At 36.2% G+C, this 15233-nt stretch overlaps 1 protein-coding gene across 1 annotated transcript in view; it reads right to left on the bottom strand.

Annotated features, from left to right (window-relative positions):
• The window catches only part of CCDC146 (coiled-coil domain containing 146), a 181950-nt gene that overhangs the window by 109128 nt on the left and 57589 nt on the right, over nt 1-15233 (bottom strand). The window lies entirely within an intron of this gene.

The following is a 15233-nucleotide window of genomic DNA, read 5'->3' as shown; positions in this document are numbered from 1 at the left end:
AGAGCTTGGATTACAACCAGGAATCAACTACCCAGCATAATTTAGCATAATCTTTCAGGGGAAAAGATCGATATTCAATGAAATAGGGGACTTTCAAACTTTCCTAATGAAAAAACCAGAGCTGAACGGAAAATCTGATCTTCAAATACAAGACTGAAGAGAAGCATAAAAAGAGTAAACAGGAAAGAAAAAAAAACCATGTTATTCAATAAGGTTAAATTGTTTACATTCCTACAAAGGATGTAACTCTTAAGAACTATATCTCTATTAGGGCAATTAGGAGTATGCTTAGACAGAGGATGCGGGTATAAGTTCACTTTGATGTAATGATAAAAAAAGTTAAAGGGTGAAAAAAAGGATTGTTCTAGGAGAAGAGGAAAGGGGGAGGAGAATGGAGTAAATTATTTCACATGAAGAGGAATGAAAGACCTATTACAATAGAGGGAAAGAAGGGAAGGGTTGAGCATTATTTGAACATTACTCTCATCAGATTTGGCTCAGAGAGGGAATAGCATACACACTCAGCTGGATCTTACCCTGTAGGGAAGTAGGAGGGGAGAAGGGAAACAAAAGAAAGGGAGTTGACAGAAGGGAGAGCAGATTGAGGGAGGTGGTGGTTAGAAGCAAAATGCTGGTGAGGACGGACAGAGTGAAAGGAGAGAGAAAAGTATAAAAATGGGGAAAATAGGATTGAGGGAAATACACAGTCAATAATCATAACTGTGAATGTGATGAACTGTCCCATAAAATGAAAGTGAACAGCAGTGTGGATTAAAGACCAGAATCCTATAATATGTGGTTTACAAGAAACATGTTTGAAGCAGAGAGACACACACAGCACAAAAGTAAAAGGCTAGAGCAGAATATATTATACTTCAGCTGAAGTGAAAAAAAAAAAACCAGGGGTAGCAATCCTGATCTCAGACAAAGTGAAAGGAAAAATAGATCTAATTAAAAGAGACAAGGAAAGAAACCACATCTTGCTAAAAGGTACCATAGACAATGAAGTAATATCAATACTAAACATATATGCACCAAGTAGTATAGTATCCAAATTCTTAGAGGAGAAATTAAATGAATTACAGGAAGAAATAGACAACAAAACTAAACTAGTAGGTGACCTCAACCTCTCCCTCTCAGAACTAGATAAATCTAACCATAAAATAAATAAGAAAGAAGTTAAGGAGGTGAAGAGAATGTTAGAAAAGTTAGATATGATAGACCTCTGGAGAAAACTGAATGGAGATAGAAAAGGATATACCTTTTTCTCAGCATGACATGGCACGTACACAAAAACTGACCATGTATTAGGGCATAAAACCTCACAATCAAATGCAGAGAGGTAGAAATATTAAATGCATCCTTTTCAGATCATGATGCAATACAAATTACATGTAATAAAGGGTCATGGAAAGATAGATTAAAATGAATTTTAATTAGAAACTAAGTAATCTAATCTTAAAGAATGCTCAGAGAGAATGACAATAATGAGACAACATACCATAATGTATAGGATGCAGCCAGAACAGTACTTGGGGGAAATTTTATATCTCCAAATGTTTACATGAATAAAATAGAGAAAGAACAGATCAATGAATAGCATGCAATTAAAAAAGCTAGAAAAATAACAAATTAAAAATCCCCAATTAAATACCAAATTAGAAATTCTGAAAATCAAAGGAGAGATTAATAAAATTGAAAGAAAACTACTGAACTAATAAATAAAACTAAGAGCTGGTTTTTACTAAAAAACCATTAAAATGGCTAAACCTTTGGTTAATTTGATTTAAAAAAAAGAAAACCAAATTACCAGTGTCAAAAATGAAAAGGGAGAATTAGCCACAGGTAAAGAGGAAATTAAAGCAATTAGGAGCTGTTTTGCCCAACTGCATGCCAATAAATCTGCCAATCTAAGTGAAATGGATGAATATTTACACAAAAATATAAATTTTCCAGATTAACAGAAGAGGAAATAAAATATTTAAATAACTCTATTTTAGGGGAAAAAGTATTGATTAAGCCATCAATGAGCTCCCTAAGAAAAAAATCTCCAGGGCCAGATGGATTTATACGTGAATCTTACTAAATATTTAAAGAACAATTAATTCTAATACTATATAAACTATTTGGAAAAGTAGGTGGAGTTCTACCAAATTCCTTTTATGACTCAAATACGGTGCTATGCCAAAAAAGAGAAAGAAAATTATAGACCAATTTCCCTAATGAATATTGATGCAAAAATATTAAATAAAATATTAGCAAAGAGATTACATCAATTTATCATGAGGATAATATGCTATGACCAGGTGGGATTTATGCCAGGAAGGCAGGGCTAGTTCAATATTAGAAAAGCTATTAGCATAATTTGCCATATCAGTAACAAAACCAATAGAAATCACATGAATGGGGCAGCTAGGTGGGCAGTGGATAGAGCACTGGCCCTGGATTCAGGAGGACCTGAGTTCAAATTAAGCCTCAGACACATAATACTTATTAGCTATGTGACCCTGGGCAAGTCACTTAACCCCACTGCCTAACCAAAAGAAAATAAATTAATAAAAAAATAAAGTAAGCTATAAAAGTTAAAAAAAAAGAAATCACATGATTATCTCAATAGATGCAGAAAAAGCTTCTGACAAAATATAGCACCCATTGCTATTAAAAACACTGGAGAATATAGGAATAAATGGAGCTTTCCTTAAAATGATAAGTAGTATCTATCTAAAACCATCAGTAAGCATTATCTGTAATGAAGATAAGTTAGAAACCTTCCCAGTAAGATCAGGGATGAAACAAGGATGCCCATTATCACTGCTATTATTCAATATCGTGCTCAAAATGATAGCTTTAGCAATAAAAGAAGAAAAAGAAATTGAAGGAATTAGACTAGGCAATGAGGAGACAAAACTATCACTCTTTGCAGATGATATGATGGTACACTTAGAGAGAATCCTAGAGATCAAGTAGAAAAAAAATTACTTGAAACAATTAACAACTTCAGCAAAGTTGCAGGATATAAAATAAACCCACATAAATCATCAGCATTTCTATATATTACCAATAAAGCAATAAAGCTCAACAAGAAGAGACAGACAGAGAAACTCTTTTTTTTTAGGCAATTGGGGTAAAGTGACTTGCCCAGGGTCACACAGCTAGTAAGTGTCAAGTGTTTGGTCTGAGGCTGGATTTGAACTCAGGTCCTCCTGAGTTCAGGGCCGGTGCTCTATCCACTGCACCACCTAGCTGCCCCAAGAAATTCCTTTTAAAAATAACTGTACACTATAGATCTTTGTGCCTCTTCGGGTGATGTAATCTACCCTTTTCTGTCTCCTATTTTCCTCTTCTCCCAGCACAATTATTTTTTTTCACCCTTTAATTTTTTTTATCATCACATCAAAGTCAACTTATATCTATACCCTCTGTCTATGTATACCTCTTCTAAATGCCATAATTAAAATACAATTCTCAAGAGTTAGAAGTATCACCTTCCTATGTAGGGTTGTAAACAGTTTAACCTTATTGAATAGCATGTTGTTGTTTTTTTCTTTGCTGTTTACCTTTTTATACTTCTCTTGAGTCTTGTATTTGAAGATCGAATTTGCTGTTCAGCTCTTGTTTTTTCATCAGGAATGATTGGAAGTCCCCTATTTCATTGAATATTCATATTTTTCCCCCTGAAAGATTACGCTCAATTTTGTGGGTAGTTGATTTTTAGTTATAATTTAAGCTCCTTTGCCTTCCAGAATATCATATTCCAAGCCCTCTAATCCTTTAATATAGAAGTTGCTAAATCCTGTGTAATCCTGACTGTGGTTCCACAATATTTAAATTGTTTCTTTATGGATAGCAGTGACAATTATATACTCAAACATACGTTAAAAGATGGAACTAGTGTGGGGTGAAGGAGGTTTTGTCCCAGGGTGTGAAATTTAAAGGGTTAATGATAGGATTTATAAGGAAAAAAGGGCAGAGCCAGTAGTGGGAAGAGGCAGGGAGAGGATGACAGCAAGAAAGGAAAAAGCACTCAGCTGTTTCTTCAGTTCTTTATCACAGGGTTCCTGGGGGTTGAGAGCGGGGAGAAGGGCTGGGGCCACTTGTACCTAAGCTCCTGACTAGCTTCACAAATAACAAAGACAACTTAGAAGGTCAGTAGGAAAAGTCTGCGACTGCAGTGAGAGAGAAGCTCAGTCCCAGCCTCAGTGCCTGAGCACAGCCCCAGGGTTGCGGCTACTTCCTGAGTTTCCTGCCCACAGACTGATGGAGAATCAGGTGGCCGATCAGAGGGGGATTGCAGGGATCTCTTTGCTGATGCAACATTCTCTTCCTTTGCCCATGCTTGGATCTGGGTCACAATTCTGGGTGGCAGTCCTGGGTCAAGGAGTGCTGGTGTGGTAGAGCTTGTAGAGGTGGCGAAGAGAAAATCCTCCTCACAGTTCCAAGGCAGAAAAGAGTGCTTGTGCTCACTCATAAACCAGACCACAGGCCAGGAAAGGAGTAAACACCTTGCCCCTTATTACACCACCTTGGAAGAACTGAAAATTTACATGTCCTTAGAAGTATCTCTGAAAACAGTTGTATTAAACCCCCTAAGCTTGGGACAGTACATTCTCCACATTGGAAGCAGACCCCTACCTTAACAAAGCATTTATAACTCAAGTAATTGGCTGGGATCATGAGCAAACTTCACAAAAAATAAAAAGTCACATCATAGAATCTTTCTTTGGTGACAAAGAAGATCAAAACATACAACTAGAAGAAGACAACAAAGTCAAAGCTCCTATATCCAAAGCCTCTGAGAAAAATGGTCCCAGGCCATGGAAGAGCTAAAAAAGGATTTTGAGAAGTATGAGAAGTAGAGGAAAAACTGGGAAGAGAAATGAGAGTGATACAAGAAAATCATGAAAAATTAGTCAACAGCTTGCTAAAGGAGACCCAAAAAAATATTGAAGAAAATAACACCTTAAAAATAGCCTAACCCAAATGGCAAAAGAGGTCCAAAAAGCCTAAATTAGAAGAAAGCCTTAAAAAGTAAAATTGGCCAAATGGAAAAGGAAGTCTAAAAGTTACTGAAGAAAATACTTCCTTAAAAATTAAAATGGAACAATTGGAAGCTAGTGACTTTATGAGAAATCAAGACACTGTAAAACAAAACCAAAAGAATGAAAAAAAAATTTTAAAAAATGTGAAATATCTCATCGGAAAAACAACTGACCTGGAAAATAGATCCAGGAGAGAGAATTTAAAAATTATTGGACTATCTGAAAGCCATGATTAAAAAAAGAGCCTAGACATCATCTTTCAAGAAATTATCAAGGAAAACTGCCCTGATATTTTAGAACCAGAAGGCAAAATAGAAATGGAAAGAATCCACGATCTCCTCCTCAAAGAGATCCCCAACAGAAAACTCTTAGGAATATTGTAGCCAAGTTCCAGAGTTCCCAGAAAAAATATTGCAAGAAGCCAGAAAGAAACAATTCAAGTAGTGTGGAAACACCATCAGGATAACACAAGATTTAGCAGCTTCTCATTAAGGGACCGGAGAGCTTGGAAGATAATATTTTGTTTGTCAAAGGAGATAGGATTACTACTAAGAATCACCTACCCAACAAAACTGAGTATAATCCTTCAGGGGGAAAAATGGTCATTCAGTGAAATAGAGGACTTTCAAGCATTCTTGATGAAAAGACCAGAGCTGAATAGAAAATTTGACTTTCAAATACAAGACTCAAATGGAACAGGAAAGAGAAATCATAAGAGACTTATTAAGGCTGAACTGTTTACATTCCTGCATGGAAAGATGATATTTATAACTCATGAGACCTTTGTCAGTATTAGGGTAGTGGGAAGGGAAAAAATTATATGTATGTATGTATGTATGTATGTATGTATGTATGTATGTATGTATATATGTAGTATGTATATAGACATAGATATAGATAGATAGATAGATAGATAGATAGATAGATAGAGGGCAGAGGGTGAGTTGCAGATGAAGGGGTGATATCTGGAGAATAAAATTAAGAAGTGAGAGAGGATTATACTGGGAGAAGGAGAAAGGGAAAGGTAGAATGGGGTAAATTATCTCACATAAAACAGACCAGAAAAGGCTTTTACAGTGAAGGGGAAACTGAAAGGTGAGAGGGAATGAGTGAATCTTATTCTCATTGAATTTGGCTTAAGGAGGGAATAACATACACACTCAACTGGGTATGGAAATCTATCTTACCCTACAGGAAAACAGAAGGAAAGGGGACAAGAGAGCAGGGGTATGATAGAGGGGAGGGCAGATTGGGGGAAGGGGTAATCAGAAGGGACAGGGTCAAAAGAAAGAATAGAATAAGTGGGGGGGGCGCAATAGGATTAAGGGAAATATACTTAGTTTTTCACAACATGACTACTGTGGAGGTGTTTTGCATGACTGCACATGGATAGCCTGTATTGGAGTTGCTTGCCTTCTCAATGGGAGTGCACAAGGAGGGAGAAAAAAAAATTAAAACAAACAAACAAATAAAAAAACCAAATCGCAGGCCATACCACCTAGTCATCAAAAAGAATTAGTTGAAATAAAGATGCTGCTATCAAAGGATCTGATTACTGGGGTGTTGGGGAGGTCTGTGTGAATAGTGGACAGTGCCTCCATTGATGGCATCATTATATCCCCTGAATCTCCATATTCTTCCATAAGGTAGCATCCACCCATTTCTCCCTCTTTGCCATTCCCCAACCTGATGCTACCTTTTGAGTGGTGCTTGCTCCAGGTACAAAAATTCCTAGTTATAGCTCTGTAAAGTCTGAACTTTCCTTAACATGTTCTGAGATTTTTTAAAAAAACAATGGCTGATCCTCAAGTAAAAGAGAAATTGAGAAAATGAAAAGTGGAGAAAAAAATCAATTCCAACAAAATACTTCACAAACACAGCTGTTTCTAGTTCTCTCAGCTGACTCTTACAAAAATATTTTAAAGTGTATTTTCTGGCAAAAATAAATAGGCTCATTTTCCAAATTTCATGCAAATGATGCATTTCCAGTAATTAATGGGTCATAAGAAGTTCTTGGGCCAGACTTAAGATTTTGGGACTTGCAGAGAGGAAATTCCCTCCCATAAAGCAGATCAGCACCCACTGTGCCACTTATTGTCTTAGGAAGTTGCCTGGGGGCACCAGGAGGCTAAGTGACTTGCCCAGGATCACACAGCCAACATATGTTTGAGGCAGGATTCAAAACCAGGTTTTCCTAAGTCTGATGCTTGCCTACTATGAAACATTGCCTCTCGTAATAGTTTGAGTGTATCCATCTTACTAGCAATGTATGTATCTTCATTAAACAGGGGTGCAGAAGAGAACAAAAGGAAAAAAAAACCATTTAACCCCTTGAGAAATGTAAGGCTGAATACAACCACAATAGGATATTTCATATTTCTCTTTTCCATTTAACAGCTTCGGCCATGAAAAAAATAAATGATTTACAAAGTAACTTTCTCTTCTTTTGTATTAAAAATATAAATATGTTGATTCACTATCCTATAACAAAAGCTGTCTTTTTATTCTATTTTTCTTTACAACACTTGGTGCTATGCTTGAATAGCAGGCTCTCAATACAGGCTTATTCATCCATCAATCCACCCATCCATTCCTGTCTTGGACTAATGGTTCCATTTAGTTGCTTAGATGTTTGTCTTTCCCTTCATCTAAGATTGAAAACACCTGTAGACAGGCAAAAAGTAATGTTTCTGTCCATCCTCAGAAGTTCAGAAGGACTAACCTATCTTAATGAAGTAGAACTTTTTGGAAAGAGTATATAAATGCATAAATGCATGTTTTAGTAGCTAATTCCTTAGTGAATCAATAAAAAACCAGAATTTTATATTATTTGAGATGTTGATACAAGTTCAAATTTGGCAGAATTGTCACTAATTTAAAGGAAAATAGTTTTTTTTAAAGATTATGAACATTAGTTTGTGACAAAAAAGTATGTGATAGTCAGCTAAATCTTTTTTTTAAGAAGCTAAAAAACAGGAAACATGCAGTTAACATTAGCAGTGTTATCTACACATACTATCTTGATAGTGATGATCAATTTGGCTTAGTGGCTCACGAGTTCTGACCAAAAAGCAAATTGTTTTTCATAGGGGAAGTTGGGTTAAAGTATGGAGAGTTGGCCCTTCCAGTAACTTTACTCAAATTTAGTTGGGCCAAATAGGAAAGTGAACATCCAGGAAAGAAATCAAATGAGGACATTTTTTTCTAGTCAAATAATATGCAAGTGTGTGGGTTTTTAAAGTGAAATCATCTGGACAAAAATTAACTCCTGAAATTTCATGTTTTATCCTAATTTTGGTATCAAAAAAGAGTTTAAAATCAATTAGTGTTTACTGAATGAGCTGATATTTTTCCATTTCAGCCTAAGAGAACTGGCTACATGTATAATGTGAAATAACATAATGAAGCTGCTTAAATTCTAAATTTCAAGAGGATTTAGACAGTATATTTTCTATATGTGATGAGATATGACTATTAAGAATTACAACCATTTTTTTAACCTAACCCACCAAATATCATATATCAAATTAATTTACATCAAAGTTAAGTGTTGTCCTTCAAAATACTCCCTTTGGGAGGCTATACTTATTTGAGTAATGTCACTGAATTTTAGAACTTCCTTTGGGAATTCTCCTCAGAGCTAGCCTGAGCCAAACAAAAATCACTTGCTTTACTTAATAATAGTTACATCTCCTTTTTGACCAGATATATTAGTCCACTTTATCATCCATCTTATCTACCAGAATTTTGTACAAATTACTTTGGCGGTTTCTAAAACTAAAATTCACCCTGGGAAAATGAAAGATTTGCCTACTAATAATAACAATAATAATAAAAGTAGTAATAGCTGGCATTTATTTAGCACTTTAAGGTTTACAAAGTTTTACATATGTTAACTCATTTGATCCTCACAACTCTGTGAAATTGGTGCTATTCTTATCCTCAGTTTACAGATGAAGAAATGGAGGCACAGAGACATTAAGTGATTTGCCTGGGGTCACACAGATAGTGTTAGGCAGGACAGGATCTCTGGTCATCCTAACTCTAGGCCTAGAGCTGTACCCTAGGTGCTGCAGAGTTTCTGAGAACTGCTGGGGCATTTAGAGCTTAAGTGACTTGCTTTTCTTACTATAGTGAAGGGTGTTTAAAGGGAAACCTCTCGACTTTGTCATCTTATCAATGTGCTTAAAGGTTCTAGAGGAAACTACAAAAGAGAAATTCAAAGAGTGTTCTGAACATTAGCAGCATTACTGAAACGAGTGAACGCATTTTCAAGTCGACCACTCTGAAGGCCACAACACATATTTAGATGTTTAACTCCTGATAAGTATGAAGAAAGCAACAACAACCATTTCATTACTTTTGAACCCAATCTCACTTCTGTGGGAGTGCTATACTTTTAATCTCTCTCTCTTTCTCTTTACATCAATCCATCAATACTTGGAGCTGGACTGCTAAGGGTATATTGCACATCTCCATCTTTGTATGCACATTCTTTTTAAAGTAAGGGCAAATCCCAATAGAAACATGCAATAGTGCCATACACACTACACAAAAGGCCCAGGGTGTTGAGAAGAATGCAACGAAAAAGTCCCTCAAGTCCTAGCACAAGTGGCTCATCATGGCATGGAAGCAACCCAGGGGTCTGGAAGGTCATGCCAATGCAACAAAAGCTCTGCTATCCTATCAAGCTGGATAGGCTTCAAGTATAGCTGGTGATGTGCAGATAAATATACAGTAATTAAAAGCTAAAGAAAGAGGAACCAAGACCTATACGTCTGTGAATACCTTGTTGTTGTTCAGTCATGTCTGACTCTTCTTGACCTCATTTGGGGTTTTCTTGGCAAAGATACTGGAGTGGTTTGCTTTTTCTTCTCCAGCTCATTTTACAAATGAGGAAACTGAGGCAAACAGGGTTAAGTGATTTGTCCAGGGTTACACAGTTAGTAAGTGTTGGCGACCAGATTTGGACTCAGGAAGATGAGTCTTCCTGACTCCAGGCCCAACACTCTATTGACTGTACCAACTAGCTGCTCTCTGAATACCTTGTTAAGTGAAGATGTGTGCCATAATTACATCATGTGACCTACAACATTTACTAGTTTTGGTATATACTGAATATTTTGGTTAGTGTTCTATATAGTCAGAAAACATGGTTTCATTCTAAAGGCTTCTGGCTCCTTTAGACTATTCTCTGCACAAGCCAATTGGAAATCTCAGGGTAGTTCAGACCAGAGAGGATTCTGTAATCTGGATCTGTACTCTGGTTATTCTGGAACCAAGCCATACATCTAGCTGGATATAAGTGTATGGCTCTAGCCTATCAATTGTTATTTCAGTTTTCACCAGAATGAAATTTGTCAGGCTGCTTTTTCCCCTCTCCATGGACTGCTGAAATCACCAATGAAATCAAGTCTTTGTTTCAAGTTTTTCCATGGAAAGAATTACAATTATAGTGGAAAGCAGGCTCAATATATTCAAAGATGAAAAGCTTGAAAGCATATTTTATCAGTTTTAAGAACCTACAACAGCAATTATTAAGACATTTATTGTTATAGATGTTTTAATAAATTGGTTTAAAATGACAAATTAATATTATTTGATCAGCAAAGTACATTTTCAAGCAATAAAAACTATCAAAAGACTTCTAAATGTAATAAATAAGCAACTAAGCCTTTTAGGAGATGAGCATTTTCTCAAAGGATGCAATCTTCCTTTTTTGTAAATATTTTTCCATAAAGTCAGTTTCCTTTTTTTTTTGGATTCTGGTAATGAACATGAAATTTTATTTCAAGACCTTGATCCAAAATATGTATAGATTTTCTGCTGTGGATATTTTCTAATATTATCTATGGAGAAAAAAAGACCTAAACAAGGTATAACTCTAAAGCTATAAGATAGGGTTTCATGTGTGCCTTGTGGAAAATAGGTTCATTACTTTATGGCCATAGTAGATGGGTAGGGCTGTTAAATAATTTGTTTGGGTATTCAAGAGAACTTCAACAAGTGCTAATGCTAGACTGCTTTATTTTCAAGGCAAAGAGCCTATATTAGGTGAGTCAGACACACCCACACAAGGCCAACAGTAGTAGATGAGGGCAAACACACATACTGGGAATCATAGTAAATCAGGACTCAGGAACAAATATCTAGGAGGTAACAGGACATGTATGAACATGAGAGTAGGTGAGGAGTGAGTGATAAACGTCAGGAGTCAGCAGTACAGACTATGTGTCAGAGAACCATAAAGTCGTTCCACAGATAAGGGGTCAGGCACAAAAGTAGTCCCCAGTACAGGACAAGTAGCTCTATAGAATTGGTGACTCTAGAGTTGAAAGGTCAAGTCAACCACAAAGGGGAATGTGTATCATTGTACATGCACCTAGATCACTCAATAAGTTTTCTTTCCTTGTTTCTGGGCTCTTCTATGAGTCCCATGAGATAGCAGGAAATACCAAAAAAGATTATCTTATAGATGGGAAAAGGTAAATTAGTCAATGATACCTAAGGTGGGCAGTGTAAGTAGCTGCTTCTGGTGAGCAAACTCCTTGGAAATTGCTTAAAATGTCAAGAAAATAAAAGAGTTCATGCCAAAAGGGCTATAAAACAGTGCATATCCTTTGATCTAGGATTACCACTATTAGGTCTGTAACCCAAAGAAATCATACAAATGGGAAAAGGACCCATATGTACAAAAACATTTATAAGCAGCTCTTTCTGTGGTGGCAAAGAATTGGAAATTGAGGGGATGACTGTCAATTGGGGAATGGCTGAACAAGTTGTGGTATATAAATGTAATGGAATACTATTGTTCCATAAGAAATGATGAGCAGGCAAGATTTCAGAAAAACCTAGAAAGACTTGCATGAACTGATGATGAGTGAAGTGAGCAGAACCAGGAAAACATTGTACACAGTAACAGCAACACTGTGTGATGACCAACTTTGATAGACTTAGCTCCTCTCAGCAATGTAGTGATCTAAGACAACCCCAAAAGACTCATGATGGAAAATACTATCCATTTCCAGAGAAAAAACTTTCTGAATGCAGATCAAAACGTACTATTTTCTCTTTTTTTTTCTTTTTTATGGTTTTCCCCTTTTGTTCTGCTTCTTTATCAACATGACTAATGTGGAAATATGTTTAATATGATTATGCATGTATAGCCTATGTCAGGTTGCATGCTGTCTGTTGAACCCCAATTTTAAAACAGAGCCTGTTCTAAGAAAGAGACAAACAAAATCAGGGTGTGTGTCCACAAGCTGGCTTGACATGCATTGCATAGGAGTTACAATCCAGAACTAGGCCCCCCCAAGGGGGACGGTCCAGAACTGGTTCAATTTGGGATTTACAGATTCAGGGGTACAGAGATATATATATACCTTTTCAACAGGGACTGATATCGACCCACCATCATTCTAGACCACTCCCAGCCTTGGTCTATCTAGACAGAAGAATCTGTCTCCACCTAATCCTGAGTAGGATAAAATCAATTCAGGCATGGGTCCGGTTTGACCAGGATAAGAAGATTCAATGCAATCTCATTATTAGTAATATCCTTCTGAAGAACTTTGGAGGGGAAGCTAGGTGGCACGGTAGATAAAGCACTGGCCCTGAAGTTAGGAGGATCTGAGTTCAAATCCGACCTCAGACCAAACACTTGACACTTACTAGCTGTGTAACCCTGGGCAAGTCACTTAACCCCAACTGCCCACCCCCCAAAAAAAAGAACTTTGGAGCAGAAGGCATGCGGGTGGAGCTCTGAGTCTCTAAGATGGAAAAAATTCATTTTTCACATGTCTTAGGGAGGGAGGAGGAAAGAAAGGAGGGAAATTTTCTAAAAGTGAATGCTGCAAACTAAAAAGAAATAAACTTAATAAAAATAAAATAAGATACAATTTTAAAAAACCTTCTTAAACTAGTTCTGCTTCCCAACTAACCCTTTCTTGTAATATTTTCCTACTCTCCCACTTGGAATCATCATTGCTCTTCCTTTCTTCTTCATTTCTTATATCCTACTTTCTAAGAAAGAACTCTGAGAAATGTCTCAAAACCACCTTTTCCTCTTTGACCTACTGTCCTCTTCTTGGTCTTTGATCTCTTCACACCCAGATTACAGGGATGGTTCTACCTGGCCTACCTGATCTTTTAATCTTCGATCTATTCAGTTGACTGCTTCAAGATTAATCTTTCCCTAGCATGGTTTTACTATCCCCTTCTCAGAAACCTTCAATGGTTCTCTATTTTCTTCATCAACAAGAAACAATGTGCCCACTTTTCAAAGCTCCTCCATCATAGGACTTTATACTATCATTCTAATTTTATTTCCCACTACTGTCCGGTATGAACCCTCTCTTCTAATCACATCAGTTTTCTCACTGTCTCATGAACACTGCTCTCACATCTTCATTAAACTTGTTTCCATAACTGGATGCCCAGTGAAGTGTTCTCCCTCTTCCTCTATTTCAGTCACTCAGTCAGTAAACATTTATTAAATGCCTACTATGTGCCAGGTACCATGCTAAAGGCTAGGAAGGCAAAGAAAGGCAAAGGCAAATTTGAAAGGAAATTTTATCAATTTTAAGAACCTACACCAGAAATTATAAAGATATTTACCGTTAGGGAGTATTTTCAATAAATTGGCTTAATATTTTTATTTTATTTGATCAGTATAGCATATTGTCATGCAAAAAATCTTAATCTTATTCATACTTCAAAATACTCATCTTATTCTAATAATTTCATTTGTCTTGATTTTATTTCCACAAAAGAAGTATAAGCTGCTTCAGAGATACCATGTTTTATCATTCTCATGTATCCTCAATGGCACTAAACAGATATAAGTAGGTGTTCAATGAATATTTTTGACTGTATGAATACAATATAATACAAAGTCTGTTTTCATTCAATGGTATTTAATGTATGACAACTGGATGCTTGATAATATATTAGATAATGTTTTTCTACATTTAAAGTTAGTGATTTTGTAGCATACAAAGTTGTTACATTGTTTTCTTTATTCATATCTGTTTTAAAATTGCAATTTAAAACCACAGCTAATGAAATGCGGTACTCACAAAGATCTTAGCTCTATATTGTGGGATTCTCTATGATTGATTCCCTTTGGCTCATGACTCCACCAACAGCTTTCTCTAGTAACATGAGACTTTATCCATACGTAAAAGATCCTGGTGCTCCTATATAAGTACTTATAACATTGGACACAAAGGAGACTTTATTTAACTCAGTAGCAAAGTAAAAGGACTAAAATCTGAGTCCACATGTAGCCAAGATGACTTTTCTTCTCTCTGGGACATGAGAAAAAGTTTGTTCACCATGCCTGGAATGCATTCTACCACCACCTCTGAGTCTCTTTTTTCAAGTTTCCATTCAAATATCATCTTCTACTTGAAATTTTACTTGATCCCCTCCCCAAGCTCATCATGCCTTCCTCCCCCAAAGTATCTTGTAATCTTTTTTTTTTACATATTCCATATATGCATTTTTATGTACATTTGTTTCATCTAAAAGAATGTGAGCTCCTTGAGGTCAGGACTATTAAGTTTAAGAAGACTTGATAAGACTTACAGGAATGCAGAGAAAGGAAAAGAGTGGGAGAGAATAAAAGACAATTCCAAGATTCTAAGGCTATTGACAGGAAAGTGTGGAAGAGCAGCTGGTTTTGGCAAAAGACTCAAGTTTTTTGTTAGATTTCAAACAAATTATTAGTATATTATTCTATAATGAGAATAGTGAGTAGAACTCAAAGTTATTTGGCATGACATAGAAGATAAAGCTCTGGCAGTTCCAATACTACCTCAAACACTATCTATGTGATCCTATCAAGTCACTCTTTCATGCTCAGTTTCTTTATCTGCAAAATGGGGATAAAAATAATGACTACCTCACAGGGTTGTTGTGAGGAGCAGATGAAATAACACATGCAAATTGCTTTGCCAGATTTTTAGAGTTTTATATATGTGTGTGAATTGCATGTGTATATATACACCATGATGTATGTGTGTATGTATATATACACATACACATATATGCACACATGCATATAAAATACATAAAACAAACGTGTCTATATGTGTGAATACAACATATAGTGTGGATATGTAGGGATATATATAGAGCATATATGCAGCATGTGTGCGTAGGTGTGTGTTGTATTTTTAAGGTTAACTTGCC

This window comes from Phascolarctos cinereus, unplaced genomic scaffold (genome assembly GCF_003287225.1).
Source record: "Phascolarctos cinereus isolate Bilbo 61053 unplaced genomic scaffold, phaCin_HiC Scaffold_1;HRSCAF=81, whole genome shotgun sequence".
Classification (NCBI taxonomy): domain Eukaryota; kingdom Metazoa; phylum Chordata; class Mammalia; order Diprotodontia; family Phascolarctidae; genus Phascolarctos; species Phascolarctos cinereus.
Note: the sequence above shows the minus strand (reverse complement) of the source record. Positions and strands in the feature narration are given on the sequence as shown.